Below are 17,316 nucleotides of genomic sequence, written 5' to 3'. Positions count from 1 at the left end.
AGTGGGGCTGGGACAATGGGATTTGGTGGGGGAGGAACTGGAATGAGTAGAGGAGGGTGAGAATTGAATCAGGATATATAGAATACGAGAAGAATAAATACAAATAAAAATAAAATGCATTTAGTGTAAGTTCAATGATCCTTATAATCTGTAGCAGCCCAAACATCACAAATGTCCAAAGTCTCTTCTGACATTTTAGACAATCTCTTGACTGTCACATGTTGTAAAATAAAAAAAAAATAAAGATTTACAACATATAATGGCACAGGGCATAGTCCCATTCATAAAAACAGGAATATGACTGTGTTACACCTCCCATCTTAGGCAGACTCATGTGTATGTCACACCAGTGAGAACAGATAGGCAGACCACAAACCCATGAAATTTCCACACTCCCTACATTCCCACAGACATGATCTTTCAGCAACCCTACAGCTGCTACTACCAAAACCATGTACCCACCCCTATATCAGATGCATAGCCTCTGCTCAAGTGCAGGCCACATGAGCCAAAATAAAAAAACCAGGTAGGGAAACAGAGGTAAAGACTCTCTGCTGGACCAGAACCTATGGAAGTCACCAGAAATTCACATGGGTTTATCTGTGCACCTCCATTCTTTTAATAATTCCACAACACTATCCCCAATCCCACTTCCCTCCTCTTCTCTGTGTTGTAGCCTTCAACTTCAACTATCTGCAAGAAGTCTATGTAGGCCACCTTACAAATGGCCTTCCTCAGTCTCTCAGTCCCCATCAACACTATCTCCAAATTCCCTATGGTCTCCTCTCCTTTCATGCCCAAACATTGGGTGAACACCATTTGTAAGATTTCCAGCTCTAACTTGGGATGAGAGCACCTGCTCAACCATAGGCCACATAAAGCAGAAAATTAGAAAGCAAATAGAAACCAAGCAAAATAACACCCATGCAACAAAGACAAACTGAGAGATGAGTACCTAGATCCACAAATTCCTAAAACCCAGATACTTGGACACCAACATAAAAACACAATCAACAACAGCCAGAGCAATAAGTCACTACCAGATTCCAGGTATCCTACTGCTGCAAGCTCTGAATATTCCAATAGAGTTGAAGCACAATTAAGACCAACTTTACGAAAATGACAGAAGTCCTTAAAGAAGTAAATGAATCCCTTTTTAAAAAAAGTAGAGAAAAGATAAATGCAGTATTGGAGAAAATTAATATATCCCTTAAAGAAAACCAAAAACAAACAAAGAAACAGTTGGCAGAAATGAAGCTGTTCAAGACCTTAAAATAGAAATAGGAGCAATTAAAAAATATGAACTGAAATAATTATGAAAATGAAAATCTAAATAATCAAATAAGATATTGAACAGAGAATTTCAGACTTTAAAGGCATGATCAAAGAAATGGACATATTGATCAAAGAAAATGTTAAACCAAAAATTTCCTGAAACATAACATCCAGGAAATCTGAAACACTAGAAAAATACCAACCCTAATAATAACAGGAAATGGAGAACTATCTCACCCCAAAAACACAGAAAAAAATTTCAAAAAAATTCATAGTCAAAATCTTTTCTAACTAAAATAATACAGGAGAACGCAGGCCACAGAATCAACTAAGCAGGGCTCTTAGGAGCTCACAGAGGCTGAAATAGCAATCATGGAGCCTGTAGGAGTTTGCCCCAATTCCTCTCTATATGTGTTATCATTTGTAGCATGCTATTTTTGTGCAACTCCTAACAGTGGGAGTGGGGAATGTCTCTGACTCTTTTGCCTGCTCTTGGAACCCTTTTTCTCCTACTAGATTGATCCATGCAGTCTTTGATATGTGCCTAGTCTAATTTCAATTTGCTATATATGGCTTTATTGATATCTCTTGTGTGTCTGCTCTATTCTGAAGGGAAATGAAGATTGAGTGGATCTGGTGGAGAAGGGAGTTGTGGAGAGGACTGAGAGAAATGGAGAACAGAAAAACTGCAGTTGGGATATATTATAAGAAAAGTGATGTGTGATGTCCTTCTGTATAAGTGTTGCTTTTATTGGTTAATGAATAAAGCTGCTTTGGCAAGGCAGAATATAGCCAGGTTGGAAGAGATATATATAGAGAGTAGGCAGAATGTAAGAGAGGCCATGTAGCTGCCAAAGGAGAAAGACGCCCCAGAACCTTATCAGTAGGCTACGGCCTCGTGGTGACACAGATATTAATAGACGTGGGTTAAGATGAAAGAGCAAGTTACTAAGAAGCCTGAGCTAGTAGGCCAAACAGTGCTGTAATTAATATAGTTTCTCTGTGATTCTTCAGGTCTGGGTGCCTGGGAAATGAATAAGCAGCCTGTGTTTACAAGAAGAATAAATTTTGAAAAGAGAGAAAGAGAAATGTAGACACAGTGAGGGAAGATTGGTTCATGGTAACACGAAAACTCAGTAGGGCAAACAACAAATCCTTTAGCTGTGCCTCAGACAGGTAGGGATTTATTTTCAAAGAGCTTAGATAGCACTATTCATGAAAAATTATATATATATCCTTATATATTTATTATATATATGTATATATCTACCTCCTATATGTAGTTCTCCATGGCAGATATCTCATAGCTTGGGTATTACAACATCCTATCATCTAAAAATACAATTCTGTCTTCATCTTCACAGCTTCATGCAATAAAAAGTTTCACAGTCTCTTCAGTGGGTTTCTGACTCTGCCAAACACAGATGGACAAAACCATGTTCAACTGAAACTAAAGAGGAAGAATTTATGACTTTAAAATTTTGCTTCTTTCTTTTTTCCAGAAACAATACAACATGGGTCCCTCCACAACACACACAATTTGGCTTCTAAGTTGTTATGGATGCTACTATGCTTTGTTCAGAGTTCCAGCAGCTTCTGCATGAAGTTGCTTTCTCAGATTAGGAATCAGGTTGCCTATTCCTTTGAGAAATTGAAGACTTGGATAGATGAAATCTTTCCCTAAGTTACCTTCCTAGGCTTCAAACAATAAGAAGGGCCTTCTCTTTAATGGTTCTAAACTTCTTGAAATTTTGTCCTCTTTTTCATGACAGGACTGCCCTTTGAATCTTCCTAGTGTTGTTTTTCTCCACAAAACTGACTTTTTGTTTCTATCCACATCACTCATTTTTTTCCACTGTAGACCTAAATAAATCATCAGGAATAAATACCCAACCGAATCAATGCTTTGTCTAAGAAATCTCCCAACTACTTTTTAAGTTGGCCTTACTCAACTTCTCAGGGAATGGAGAAAATTGGAATGATTTGGGAAGAAAATATTATACAAATGACCCATAGATAAATTTTTCATGAAATCTATTTCCCACTGAAATCCAATGAGCTCCACTGTGTGCATTACTTTCAACACCCCCATATTCCTAGTCCTACAGGAATTGTTAATTAAGCTCTGTACAGTTTTCTATTCCTTTTGCCACCTAAAGTCCTAATATCCTCCACATTCCTCCAAAAGACAACGTTTCCACATTCTACCCAGCAACAAAATCACTTTTGGTGTACCACATTTTGACCTAATTTATTCATTTCTTGCTGTGATTAAATTCCCTAAATAAAAGCATGTGAGGTAATAAACAGGTTTCTTTGACTGATATGTCCAGATCACAATCCACAACTGTGGAAGCTTAGGATAGAAATTCAAGTTACAAAATGAAGGCAAGAGACACTAAGGAAAAATATTTACTGGTTTTCACTCTTGCTTAGTCACTCTCTCTTGTTCAGCTAGCCTACTTATCCCTCTCAGTCCCACTTTCTTAGGGTATTGAAACCATGAGTGGAAGAGAAGAGCCTTCCCACATGAATCATCAATCAACACAATTTTCCCATAGTTAGTAGCAATTTTGATCTGGGCAAAGCCTCAACTGATGTTCTCTTAAGATGACTCTAATCTACATCATGTTGACAGCTGAAGCTAATTAAGGTAGAGATGATAATATAGGAGAAGAAGATTTTTTAACACAAAATCAATATATTAACCATATCAAACATGAAGAACTGAAAAACACAGATAGGTCAAGAAATGAGAAAAAGTAAGCCTCTAAGATCAAGAGGAGAAAACTAAAACTGTTTCTCCACAGAAACTTGCTAAACCAAGAAATGCTGACGGACCTATGAACACCTGATATTCAATAAAGGAGCTAAAAGTATACAATGGAAGAAAGAAAGCATCTTCAACAAATGGTGCTGGCATAACTGGATGTCAACCTGTAGAAGAATGAAAATAGATCCATATCTATCACCATGCACAAAACTCAAGTCCAAATGGATTAAAGACCTCAATATCAGTCCAAACACACTGAACCTGATAGAAGAGAAAGTGGGAAGTACTCTACAACATATGGGCACAGGAGACCACTTCCTACGTATAACCCCAGCAGCACAGACATTAAGGACCTCATTGAATAAATGGGACCTCCTGAAACTGAGAATCTTCTGTAAAGCAAAGGACACTGTCAACCCACTGACTGTGAGAAGATCATCACCAACCCTGCAACAGACAAAGGTCTGATCTCCAAAATATATAAAGAACTCAAGAAACTAGATGTTAAAATGCTACTTAACCCAATTAAAAAATAGGGTACTGAACTGAACAGAGAATTCTCAACAGAAGAAGTTCAAATGGCCAAAAGACAATTAAGGTCATGCTCAACCTCCTTAGTGATCAGAAAACTGCAAATCAAAACAATTTTGAGATACCATCTTACACCTGTCAGAATGGCTAAAATCAAAAACACCGATAGCCTTTGCTGGAGAGGATGTGTAGTAAAGGGTACACTCATCCATTGCTGGTGGGAATGCAAACTTGTGCAACCACTATGGAAAGCAGTGTGGTGTCTCAGGAAATTTGGGATCAACCTACCCAGCAATAACACTCTTATAAATGGACAAATGAAAACATCAAATATTTATGTTGATCACAAATAATCAACACTGAGCAGGAAACATGTTTCAACAGTAAAGAGTACTCCTGGTCTGACTCAAGGAATTACATGGGGGGATCACAACTATTCATTATTCCAAGTTCAGCGTTTCTAGTTCCATCTCTTAATCAATATAAGGATCAGGCACTTACATGGTACATATCCATGTACAAGTAAATACTCATATTAAAATAAAAATTCAAACCAAACAAAATAGGCAGGAAGAAGAAGGTGATGCACCTGCAATCCAATGGCTCAGAAAGCACAACCAGTATCAATGTCATGAATACATGCCATCCTGGGAAACATAATGATACCCTCTGTCAAATTTTAAAATTCAAGATATGGGTGAAGCTCAGTACAACAGCATATGCTTGATAGGAACAAAAATCATCATAGAACAATATAAAAACAAAAAATCCAGGCCCACTTTTAATCCCAGTACTTGGGAATCAGGTTCAGGGGATCTCTGAGTTTGAAGCCAGCCTGGTATATAGAGCAACTTTCAGGAAATCTAGGGCTACACAGACAAATCTTGTATTCAGAAATAAACAAACAAAAATGAAAACTGTAGGCTACCAAACTGTCTTAGCATCAAATAGCAGGTAATTCTACTGAATCTAATGTGATTTAGTGATAGAGTTTATAATGGTAGGGAAGTCATGACAGCAAAAGAAGAAAGCTGACCAATTAGTTTCAACCACAACATAGCAGGCACAAAGAACAGGGAATGGGTTGAGGCTATAGAAACTCATATCACGTGTCCAATGAGGAATTTCATCCAGAAAGGCTCATCCTCCTACTGGATTCACAAGCAATCAAATGAAAGTTGCCAAGAAAAGAGACATGTTCAAATACATCTTCCTATATGGGAGGTTTTTATTCAATCAATTACATCCTGACCTGGGTATATATAGGCTCATGGTCACCAATGAAGAAAAATGCATTTAGGGTTACAGTTGGGAATCACTTTGCTTACGCCTTCCATAAGTTGAATGCTTATGTGAATGGAGTCTTACCCTTAGAGTACCTTGCTAGGCTTCCATTCCATAGCAAGGTCCTTCTCTATAATGGTGATAAAATCCTTGAAAATCCCAGCCTGTTCCAGTAATTGACTGCCATAAGAAACTGCCTTTTCATTTTCATTTATTTCTGCCCCACTTGTTTTTTTTTTCCACTATGGTCTTGAATGAATCATCAGTAATAACCATCCACCACATTCAATATTCCATTTAAGAAATTAGCTCATATTTTTAAATTCTGCTTTACTAAATTTCCAGGTCACAGGCAGAAAAAGACATATTTTGGAGCCAAAATATCACACAAATGACCTCTACCTTAATCAATTTCAACTGAAATTCTATGATTTCAATCTCCACTTTCTATCATTTCTCTTAACATTTCCATCTTTCTGATCCTACAAGAAAAGCTAATTAATTCTGTGTACTACTTTCTATTTTTTTGCCACCTAAAGTTTTGATATCTTCTATACTCTTCCAAGGGACATCATTCCCAGGTTCTGCCTAGCAACAATATTACTTTTGGTTTTCCATTTTTTGTTCTAACTTGCATTTATGTTGCTCTGATTAAATCTTTTAATGAAAAGCAGCTCAGGCAATGAGTGGGGGTATTTTGGCTTCATCATTTTGGGAGCCTAGGATAGAAAAGCAAGCTAATAGTTGAAGGCAAAAATACATGGACAAAGATTGTTTCCTGGCTTTCTCTCTTGCCTAGTCAGATTGGTGCCTTTTGTATCCCAAGCCCACTTTCTTAGAGATATTGCAACCCACAGTGGAGGAGCCATCACACATCAATCATCAATCAACACAATCTCTCCCAGATATAGTAGTTTATGGCTTTTATGAACAAAGCCACCATGAACACAGTTGAGCAAATGTCCTTGTGGTAGGATCTTTTGGGTATATGTTCAAGAGTGGTATACATTGGTCTTGAGGTAGATTGACTCCCAATTTCCTGAGGACTGCATATTAATTTCCACATTGGCTGTACAAGTTTGCACTTGCAACAGCAATGAATCCCCTTGCCAGCATTAGCTGTCACTTGTGTTATGGATCTTAACAGTTCTAAGACTTGTAAGATGAAATCTCAAAGTAGTTTTGATATTCATTTCCCTAATGGCTAAGGATGTTGAACATGTCTTCAGGTGTTTCTCAGTCACTTTAGATTCCTTTACTGAGAATTCTGTTTAGAGGTGTTCCCCATTATAATTGGATTATTTGGTTTGTTGTTGTCTAGTTTCTTGAGTTCTTTAATATCCTAGGTGAGGAAACACAGAATCACATAGATAAACATGGCATGTATTTACTTATGGGTGGATATTACCAGTTAAAGTATAATCACAGTAATCACAGTTAATCACAGTACACTCCATAGACACAGAAAGGCTAAGTAACAAGAACAGCTCTACGGGAGATGAATGCATCTCGTTGGTAAGAAGAAATAAAACAGATTTTATGGGTGCACTGGAGGCAGGTGGGGATGGGAACAGGAAGGATCAGGTGAGTGAAGAAAAGACAGGTGGGGAGAAGACAGGGAGAGATAACTGGAATAGGGGAACTTTTAACAGGGGATGTGGAAACAGTGTAGCGAAAACTTTCTGGAACCTATAAAGGTAACCCTAGTGAGGACTCCTAGTATGCAAGAGGAGGTTGAACTAGCCATCTTCTGTAACCACATAAGGCTACCAGTGGAACTGTGACACCAAGCCAACCACAAAACATTCAACCCACACTTGTACTACCTGCAAGATACGCTGGGGCACTGGTGACTCAGAACTTGCTTAGTGGCCAATAGATGACTGGTCTAACTTGAAGCTCATACTGTGAGAGGAAGTCCATAACTGACACTGCCTACATGGCCAGGAGCTGGAACTTGAATGGCTCAGAGAACAAGGGTAGAACCAAATACAGTTGACCAAGAAAAAATATCAATGAAATGATTCATAACTATTTTCTGCTATTATCATAGATTGCTGTTTAGCTTAATTGTTATTAAAGAGGCTTCTTCCAGGGGCTGATGCAAGCCCATGCAGAGATCCCTACAAACAAAAAGTAGGAAGGAGTATGGAGAGAACTACTACCAAATTCCGAAATATTGTTTATAAACATTTGTTTACATTTAAAGGAGCCATGAAATAGAGATAATACTTTGCATTTGCATAGATTTTGACCTATTGATAAAAATTTAAGGTCAATTTTGTTTATATATATATATATGTTCTTCTTTAAGGTATTATATTTGTGCAGCTCATTTAAAGATGCAATACAAATTAGATCCCCCCCCAAGCCTGCCCTGTTGTCTGCAAGATCCTTGGCTCAGGAATAGTTTCCTGCTCCTGCACCAAGGCTACCCAACCAGAGGGGTGAGTGCCTGCCTATCAGGCAGGCCTGAAGGTCCCCTGCAAGGGAGCGAGGGCACTTTCACCTTGTGCTGCAGGGTCTCCTGTGTTCTATTCGACCCCGCCCTGCTTCCCACGTTAGCCTTTCTGTCCGTGGGTCTTTAGGCTACCAGGCTTCCCTGTTTCAGTGCTGAGGAGTTCCATCTGGATGGTGCTGAGGACTTCCATACAGACAGGAACAGTTCCTGCTTCTACACTGAGGAGATCCACCCAGAGATTCAGTCACAGCAAAGACTGAACCAAGACACCAGGCCTCTCCTGGCTCCATTTGAAGGAAGTGATGGGCAGGCACCAATGCAAGAATTCCTGCAACAACCTGAAAGGCAACATGACATCACCAGAATCCAGGGATCGCAAAACAAGAAGAACTGAACACCCTACTCCAGAAGAAATAGAAGAAATCGACTTTAAATGGAACTATATGAAAATAATAGAGGACCTTAAACAGGAGGTGAAAAACTGCCCTAAAGAAATAGAGATGACAAACAAAAAGGTAGAGGAAATGAATAAATCTCTCCAAGATACCCAAGAAAAACAAGAGAAACAAGAAAAAGCAATCAAACAGGTAAGGGAAACGGTTCAAGACTTGAAGAATGAAATGGAGGTAATGAAGAAAACCAAACCAAGGAAGGCAGGAGATGGAAAATCTGGGTAAACGAACAGGAACTACTGAGACAAGTATTACCAACAGAATACAAGAGATAGAAGAAAGAATCTCAGACACTGATGATACCACAGAGAAAATAAATGCACTGATCAAAGAAAACAGCAAATCCAACAAATTCTCATCACAAAACATTCAGGAAATCTGGGTCACAATAAAATGACCAAATCAAAGAATAATAGGGGTAGAAGAAGGAGAAGTACAGATTAACGGTCCAGAAAATATATTTAATAAAATTATAGAAGAAAACTTTCCCAACCTAAAGAAAGTTATTCCTATGAAGGTTCAAGAACCATAGAGAAATAGACTGGATAAAAAAAAATCTCCATATAAGAATTAAAACTCAAAACATACAGAATAAAGAAAGAATATTAAGAGCTGCAAAGGAAAAAGGTCAAATTACTTAAAAAGGTAAACCTATTAGACTTACACCTGACTTCTCTATGGAAACCATGAAAGCCAGAAGGTCCTAAATAGATGTACTGCAGACACTAAGAGACCATGGATACAAGCCTAGACTATGTTCCTGTGACAAAAGTTCTTCCCAGACACACAGCTCATTGACATAAAAGCCTAGCCCAGGAACAGCTGCAGGCAGTTGAAGTAGTTTTGGGAAGACAGGCTCATCCTGTATTGGATGTAGTGGCATTTCATTTATGTTGTAATATATAAAGCTTGCCTGAAGTTCAAAGAGTAAAACAGCCCCATTGGTCAGTCTTACTGACCAGGCAGTGGTAACACACACCTTTAATCCCAGTAGCCATACTAGCTGCTATAGAAACCAGTCCTAAAGGAATATAATATAATATAATATAATATAATATAATATAATATAATATCCCCAATTTCTCCAAGATTTTATTACTCATGTTCCAGTTGGACAGTCACAGCTTGGAAAGCTTAGAGAAAGCACTGCCATCATAAGGGGATGAAGAGGAGGGAGGGGTTCAGGCTCCGGTGGCAGCTGCTGGGGAACAGGAGGTGAGGTGGCAACACTCTGAGAAGCCCTTTCCTCATCATGGACTTAGAGAAGATGATCAGTCTAAGCCTCTACTGATTTAAGGCTTATTCCAGGAAACCCCAAATCTGCCTCTACCTATGCAGCCCACAGGCAGTGATGCATACACACAACAGAAAGGCCAGATGATGCCCGAGTAGGCAAGGGAGGCCAGGCAAGCATAGTGTTTTAATAAATGTGTCTTCTAGAGGCTTTCAACATACTCAGACCTATGGGACACTATGAAAGCAGTGCTAAGAGGAAAGTTCATAGCACTAAATACCCACTTAAAGAAAATGGAGAGCCGGGCGGTGGTGGCGCACGCCTTTAATCCCAGCACTCGGGAGGCAGAGGCAGGCGGATCTCTGTGAGTTCGAGGCCAGCCTGGTCTACAAGAGCTAGTTCCAGGACAGGAACCAAAAAGCTACGGAGAAACCCTGTCTCAAAAAAGAAAAAAAAAAGAAAATGGAGAAAGCAAACATTGGAGACTTAACAGCCCACCTGAAAGCTCTAGAAAAAATGAAACAGACTTACCTAGGAGGAGTAGAAGACTGGAAATAATCAAACTGAGGGCTGAAATCAACAAAATAGAAACACAGAAAACAATCCAAAGAATCAATGAAACAAAAAGCTGGTTCTTGGAGAAAAAATCAACAAGATTGATAAATCCCTATCCAAACTAGTTAAACGACAGAGAGAGAACATGCAAATTAAGATCAGAATGAAAAGAGGGACATAAACACAGACACAGAGGAAATTCAGAGAATCATTAGATCTTACTACAAAAGCCTGTATGCCACAAAATTGGAAAATGTAAAAGAAATGGACATTTTTTTAGATAAGTACCATATACCAAAGTTGAACCAGGACCAGGTGAACAATGTAAATAGACCGAGAGTTGTGCAGAATTAGAAGCTGTTATCAAAAACCTCCCTACCAAAAAAAGCCCAGGTTCAGAGGGTTTCAATGCAGAATTCTACCAGAACTTCCAAGAAGACCTAATACCTATACTCCTTAATGTATTTCACAACGTAGAAACAGAAGAGTCATTGCCAAATTCCTTTTATGAAGCTACAGTTACTCTGATACCAAAATGACACAAAGACTCAACCAAGAAAGAGAATTACAGGCTAATCTCACTCATGAACATCGATGCAAAAATTCTCAATAAAATGCTGGCAAGCCGAATCCAAGAACACATTAGAAAAATTATCCATTATGATCAAATAGGCTTCATCCCAGGTATGCAGAACTGGTTTGACATATGAAAATCTAGCACTGTAATCCGGCATATAAATAAACTGAAAGAAAAAGCCATATGATCATTTCATTAGATGGTGAAAAAGCATTTGACAAAATTCAACATCCGTTTATGATAAAGGTCTTGGAGAGATTAGGGATACAGTGGTCATACCAGTTAGTTCCTTGGGCAACTGAGGAGAGGGAACCTGACATGGCCCTATCCTATAGCCATACTGATGAATATCTTGCATATAACCATAGAACCTTCATCTGGTGATGGTTGGAGATAGAGACAGAGACTCACATTGGAGCACTGGACTGAGGTCCCAAGGTCAAAATGAGGAGGAGAAGGAGGAAGAACATGAGCAAGGAGTCAGGACTGCAAGGGGTGCACCCACACACTGTGTCAGTGGGGCTGATCTGTTGGGAGCTCACCAAGGCCAGCTGGACTGGGACTGAATAAGCATGGAATAAAACCGGACTCTCTGAACATGGCGGACAATGAAAGCTGATGAGAAGCCAAGGAAAATGGCACTGGGTTTTGATCCTACTGCATGAACTGGCTTTGTGGGAGCCTAGCCTGTGTGAATGCTCACCTTCCTAGACCTGGATGGAGGGGGGGGACCTTGGACTTCCCACAGGGCAGGAAACCCTGACTGCTCTTTGGACTGGAGAGGGGGAGGGGCGTGGGGGTAGGGAGAGAGGAGGGGAAGAAGGGGGAGGAGGGGGAGGGAAATGGGAGGTGGGGAGAAGGCAGAATTTTTTTCAATAAAATAAATAAAAAGAGCCGGGCGGTGGTGGCGCACGCCTGTAATCCCAGCACTTGGGAGGCAGAGACAGGCGGATCTCTGTGAGTTCGAGGCCAGCCTGGTCTACCAAGGGAGTTCCAGGACAGGCTCCAAAGCTACAGAGAAACCCTATCTCGAAAAAACAAAAAAAAAAAAAACAAAAAAATAAATAAATAAAAAGAAATACAAATTAATAGATTGTCTTTTATAACAGTTAAACTTTTAGTCATGTTAGGCTTTCTAGAAGTACAGAGATATATTTCAGATGGGATAAGTATTCTTTAAATCTTTCAAAGACATACATAATATGGCATTTAAAATGTTTTAAAAACTTAGGACTTTTCATGACAGTGAGCCACATCTGCCTCTGGCAGCACATATTATTTCAGAGAGGTTGATGGGCATTAAAGAATCTCATTATGGAATTTGCCTTCAATGTGACTAGCCATTTGGGCAAGAAACTTCTGCTGCAATTGCTTCATGGTATGTTTTATAAACTGGACACTCAGGACCCACAGAAAAATGACTGCTAAAGTTGCCTAAAGAAGGTGAGAAAGTCATTCAAAGTTCCTGCTCCATGCAAGAGTCTGCCAGACATTCTGCAGGATCCACAAAAAAAGGTGACTAACAAACTGCCAATATAGGCAGAACTGTCTTTGAAATTTCCTGCTTCATGGAAAAGTCTGCCAGACACTATGGGCCTATAGGCTGGAGATGGATGTCCCACTGTTACAGAAGAACTTTGGGTGACTGTCCAGGCAGCAAGATGTCTTTGTCAATTCTAGAGTTTTAGAAGTTGCTTACAACGTACTTCCTGTTTACTTAGGTAGTAGTATATCCTTCTGGATTCTTTGATGGAGTTGAAGAAAGAGACAGTTTTATAATTATAAAAAAATAGATTAGACATAAAACCTTAGACTCAAAAAGATGGAATAGATGATATAGTATTTTTCTTAACTTGCCAAGTGTAAAGGGACTAAATATTGTAACTCTAATTCTTGCTGGATAATGGTTTCATTATATGTAATCTTGTTATGTCAAAATCGAAACCTTCCTTTTTATTTAGACAGAAAATAGGAGGTGATGTGCGATTCCTCCTGTATGCTATGAAGATGTTTTATTACCATTGGTTAATAAAGAAGCTACTTTGGGCTTATGGCTTCACAGAATAGAACAAGTGGAAATTCCAAGCAGAGATAAAGGAGAAAAGAAGACAGAGTCAGGGAGATGCCATGTAGCTGCCGAAGGAGAAAGATGCTGGATGGAACCTTACTGGTAGGCCACAGTCATGTGATGACACAAAGATTAATAGAAATAGGTTAATTTTAGATGTAAGAGTTACTTAATAAAAAGCCTAAGCTATTGGCTAAGCAGTCTTGTAATTAAAATAATTTTTTATAATTATTGCAAGCCTAGGCACCTGTATACACCAGGATATAATAAAATTTGCAAGCTATACAGTGTACACAAGATTAATGTTTAAATTGAATTGTCATGTTAAACTTTCATGATTCCTTGACTACTAAGGGATCATACAAAGAAACACAAATCAGCCTGAACGTTTCACTATCTGAGGGAATTCAACTGGAACTGAAAAACCTATGACACAGGTCTCTCAAGGAAGTTAGGTCAGGCCAACTCCATGGTTCCCTGCAGAGCTTACAACCCACAAAAATTTTATGACTTTGACCTCCACTCTCTGCCATTACTCTCAACATTTCCATCTTCTAGGTCCCAAAAGAACAGCTGATTAGGCTTTTTGTTCAGTTTTATGATATCTGTAGCATTCTTATAACAGTCAACATTCCAAAGTCTTTTGCAGCACTTGAGTCCCATTTTTGTTCCAACTTTCTTCTCTGTTGCTGCTATTACATTATCTAATCAAAAGCAACTCAGGTAATGAGTAAGTTTATTTGGTTGTTAACCCTATTTCACAATTCTTAATTATGGGAGCTTAAAGCGGATACTCAAGCTAAAAATAATAGCTAAAGGCAAAACATGTGGAACCATTATTTTCTGGCTTTCTCTCTTGTTTTGTCAGTGTCTTGTGCTTAGCTAGCTCTTCTATCTATCCCAGAGCTGCTTGCTCAGGGATATTGCCAACACAGTGGAAAAACCTTCCCATATCAATCAAAACCAACACAATCTCTCTCAGACAATTTAATCAGACATTCTGATCTAGGAATACCCTAATTGGTGTTTTCTCAGATCACTCTAAGCTATGTCATGCTGATAGCTGAGGCTAATTAAGAGAAAAAGACAATATTATACAAAAATATTTTAAAGATCTAAAGGCAATGTACTAATAGCATCAGTCACTTGACCAGCAAAAACACAAACATGAAGATAGATATGCCAGAAAATGGAAAATGGCAAACATATAAGATAAAGAAGAAAAAACTAGTACTGTCTCTCCACAGAAACTTCCCAAACCAATAAAAACTCAAGGAACTAATAACATGAGAAATTTTTTGAATACAAAGTTAGTGAGACCATTATTTTCCAGAAATGAAGAATATTCTTAAATAACAATTAATAAAATCAATAACATAGATGACAAAGACACAAAGACATATTGTGCTCCTTTAAATAAAAACTACAAGATTTTAACCAAAATCAAACTCTAAGAAATCACTGACCAGCACTCATCCTATAGACTTCAGTTCTCTCTCCTTTAACAATAACAAAAAATGGCTTGGGTGAGGAGGGATGTTCCACCAAAATTGGAGAGATTCCCTTGAAACCTTCTCATGTCTTAACTTCGTAGAAAATAGTTTTGACTACTAAAAGGATCTCATTATCTTATAGTAAGGAATAGGATGTCTCCTAGGGTCACTTAGACACCATTTGTATCCCATGATTGATAATTGCCTGTAAGTCTGCAATCAGAGTGAGGAAATGAAAACATTTTTAAACAAAATGCAAGATAACAGATTTTTTAAAGAATCAGTGTACACCTAAAGCAACTTGTTTTACTTTAATTGCTTTATAAGTCAAAAGTACTTTTGAAAACAAGTTTATTGTTATTTTTTGCATATATTTTACATGAGTTAGAATATCTTCCATATGTATGCAGGTGACATACAAAAAAGAAGGGTTCAGATGCTTTGGATCTGAAATGGAAGAGTTATGAGCCTAACAACTTGAGTTAGGTATCTGAACATAGGTCTTCTCCAAAATGAGTATGTGATGAGCCATCTGCCAACATCCATAATGGCTTTTATCAAATAAACCAAAAGTCTCTCAGATTAACAATAATAGCAACAAAACCAAAATAAATAAAGAAGTAAATAAATGACCCTTGGAAACATGATGCATCAAAATTAAGATGATGTGTGTGGTAAATTTGCATGATTTAAATACATTAAAATGACAATGCAAAACAATTTATAACAGGAAAACTGATTACAAAGTTATATTCATAGTGGAAACACCCAGAGTAATCAGTGGGATTATGAAAAAATAGTACACAAATTGACATAATATGAATTCTTGCTGGGTTGTGGTGATGCACACTTTAATCTCAGCACACGGGAGGCAGAGACACGTGGATCTTTGTGAGTTCAAAGTCAGATGGTCTACAGAGCAAGTTCCAGGACAGGCTCCAAAGCTACAGAGAAACCCTGTCTTGGGGGGAAAAAGCAACAACAATCAAGAATGTGTACAATATTTGAGAAAGAATAAAGGAGATGGAGAGAAAAAGAAGAGAGAATAGGCAGAAAAATATCATTAACTATTAATAAAAAGACCAAAGAAAACTTAGAAGACATGTGATCTTAAAAAATGTTACTCACCTACCTATAATTCTATGTGTAGAGAAATTAAATAAATAAAGACTTCACAATTTTCACAAAACTACCTCAAAATGACCCATAAACTCTTCTTTCTGACCCTACAGCTACTGGTATTTGTTCCAAACAGCGAGGCCCCATGCTCTAGAGACCTCTCCTTCGGTCTTGTTATGTTTTCAGGTAAACCCAGTCTCACTGATGCCCAATACCAAAGCAATATAGTATAATTTCTGCTTCCTGTCACATGGATTATGGCACAAGATATAGATTCTGCCCTATCTACCTGCCCAACACCATACACACCTAAGAAACCTCTGCAGCTCAGAAACTCTTTTTGTCACCTGGAACTAAATATCACTGAATGACATCATTGTGGCTAGTAGTATCAAACAAATTAGAAACATTTTAATCATGTATTGCTAAAAGACAGTCAACATCACCATAGTTCTGCCAGCTTTTAAATTATTTGAAACATTTATAAGACAAACTTGAAAGTAGAATGTAATATTCAGAACTTCTAGAAATAAAACTATAAGTTTTCAAATCTGACTTCCCACTGCACACCAAAAGCATGACTCTGTGTGTACACTGGACAGTGATATTACAAGTATAATATTCTACCTTGCCGGGGCTGCAGAGTGTCCCTCTTCCCAGGAAATCCATATACAGGGAGGCACAGAGGACAACGACCACTGCCCAGGTCATTACATAGGGCAACAGAACCACAGCCTGGCTCATGGTCCATCCAAATCCCAGCAGAAATGACAGTTCAACAGACCTTCTCTGAACACCCTATACTCACCATGGCATAGCTTGTGGTATTCCTAGGGCTGGAGAGATGGCTCAGTGGTTAAGAGCACTGACTGCTTTTCCAGAGGTCCTGAGTTCAATTCCCAGCAACCACATGGTGGCTCACAACCATCTGTAATGAGATCTGGTGCCCTCTTCTGACATGTGGGCATACATGGAGGCAGATTTTTGTATGCAAAATAAAAATAAATAAATCTTTAAAAAGCAAAATAGTATAGTTAAAAAAACTCACTTCAATAAAAGTAGAAAAGAATCCTGAAAAGAACCTGCAAGAAACCTGCCACTATTATACCTGATTGCTAAGACTTTCAAGAATCTCTCCTTGGCTAGGGCCATTCATCTTGGCCTCAGAATATTGTCAGCTCCCCTACTGGGTGATCAAAGATCAAATGACTCAGATAGCACAGTACTTCCTGTTCTGTCCTTCCAGCCCAGTGGTCAGGGCCCTAGATAGAAAGTGAGTAATTTAGTAGATAATCCTCCACTTTCAAAGAGCATATCCTGTTCCTCATCCAAAGCACAGGGTCTTTTGTGTGCACATCCTATTACACACTCAATGTGCACTGCAGCCAACCCATTGCCTCATACCTGGGAAATCTTGCAGCCAAACACAGATCACATTTACAACTGCTATTAAAGACAAGTGGGCCATGAATTAGAAGACACTGAGGGATTGTG

General features: G+C 38.5%; 1 long non-coding RNA gene across 1 annotated transcript in view; it reads right to left on the bottom strand.

The window, feature by feature from the left end:
• The window catches only part of LOC142839377 (uncharacterized), a 40,135-nt gene extending 23,415 nt beyond the window's left edge, over nt 1-16,720 (bottom strand). Inside the window, exon 1 of the long non-coding RNA XR_012908732.1 lies at nt 16,631-16,720. This is a non-coding gene — a long non-coding RNA (uncharacterized LOC142839377). The remainder of the gene's footprint in view (nt 1-16,630) is intronic.
• Nucleotides 16,721-17,316: the final 596 nt, after the last annotated feature.

Source organism: Microtus pennsylvanicus, chromosome 21, assembly GCF_037038515.1.
Source record: "Microtus pennsylvanicus isolate mMicPen1 chromosome 21, mMicPen1.hap1, whole genome shotgun sequence".
NCBI classification, from domain to species: domain Eukaryota; kingdom Metazoa; phylum Chordata; class Mammalia; order Rodentia; family Cricetidae; genus Microtus; species Microtus pennsylvanicus.
This window is presented reverse-complemented; position numbering and strand designations above follow the sequence as displayed.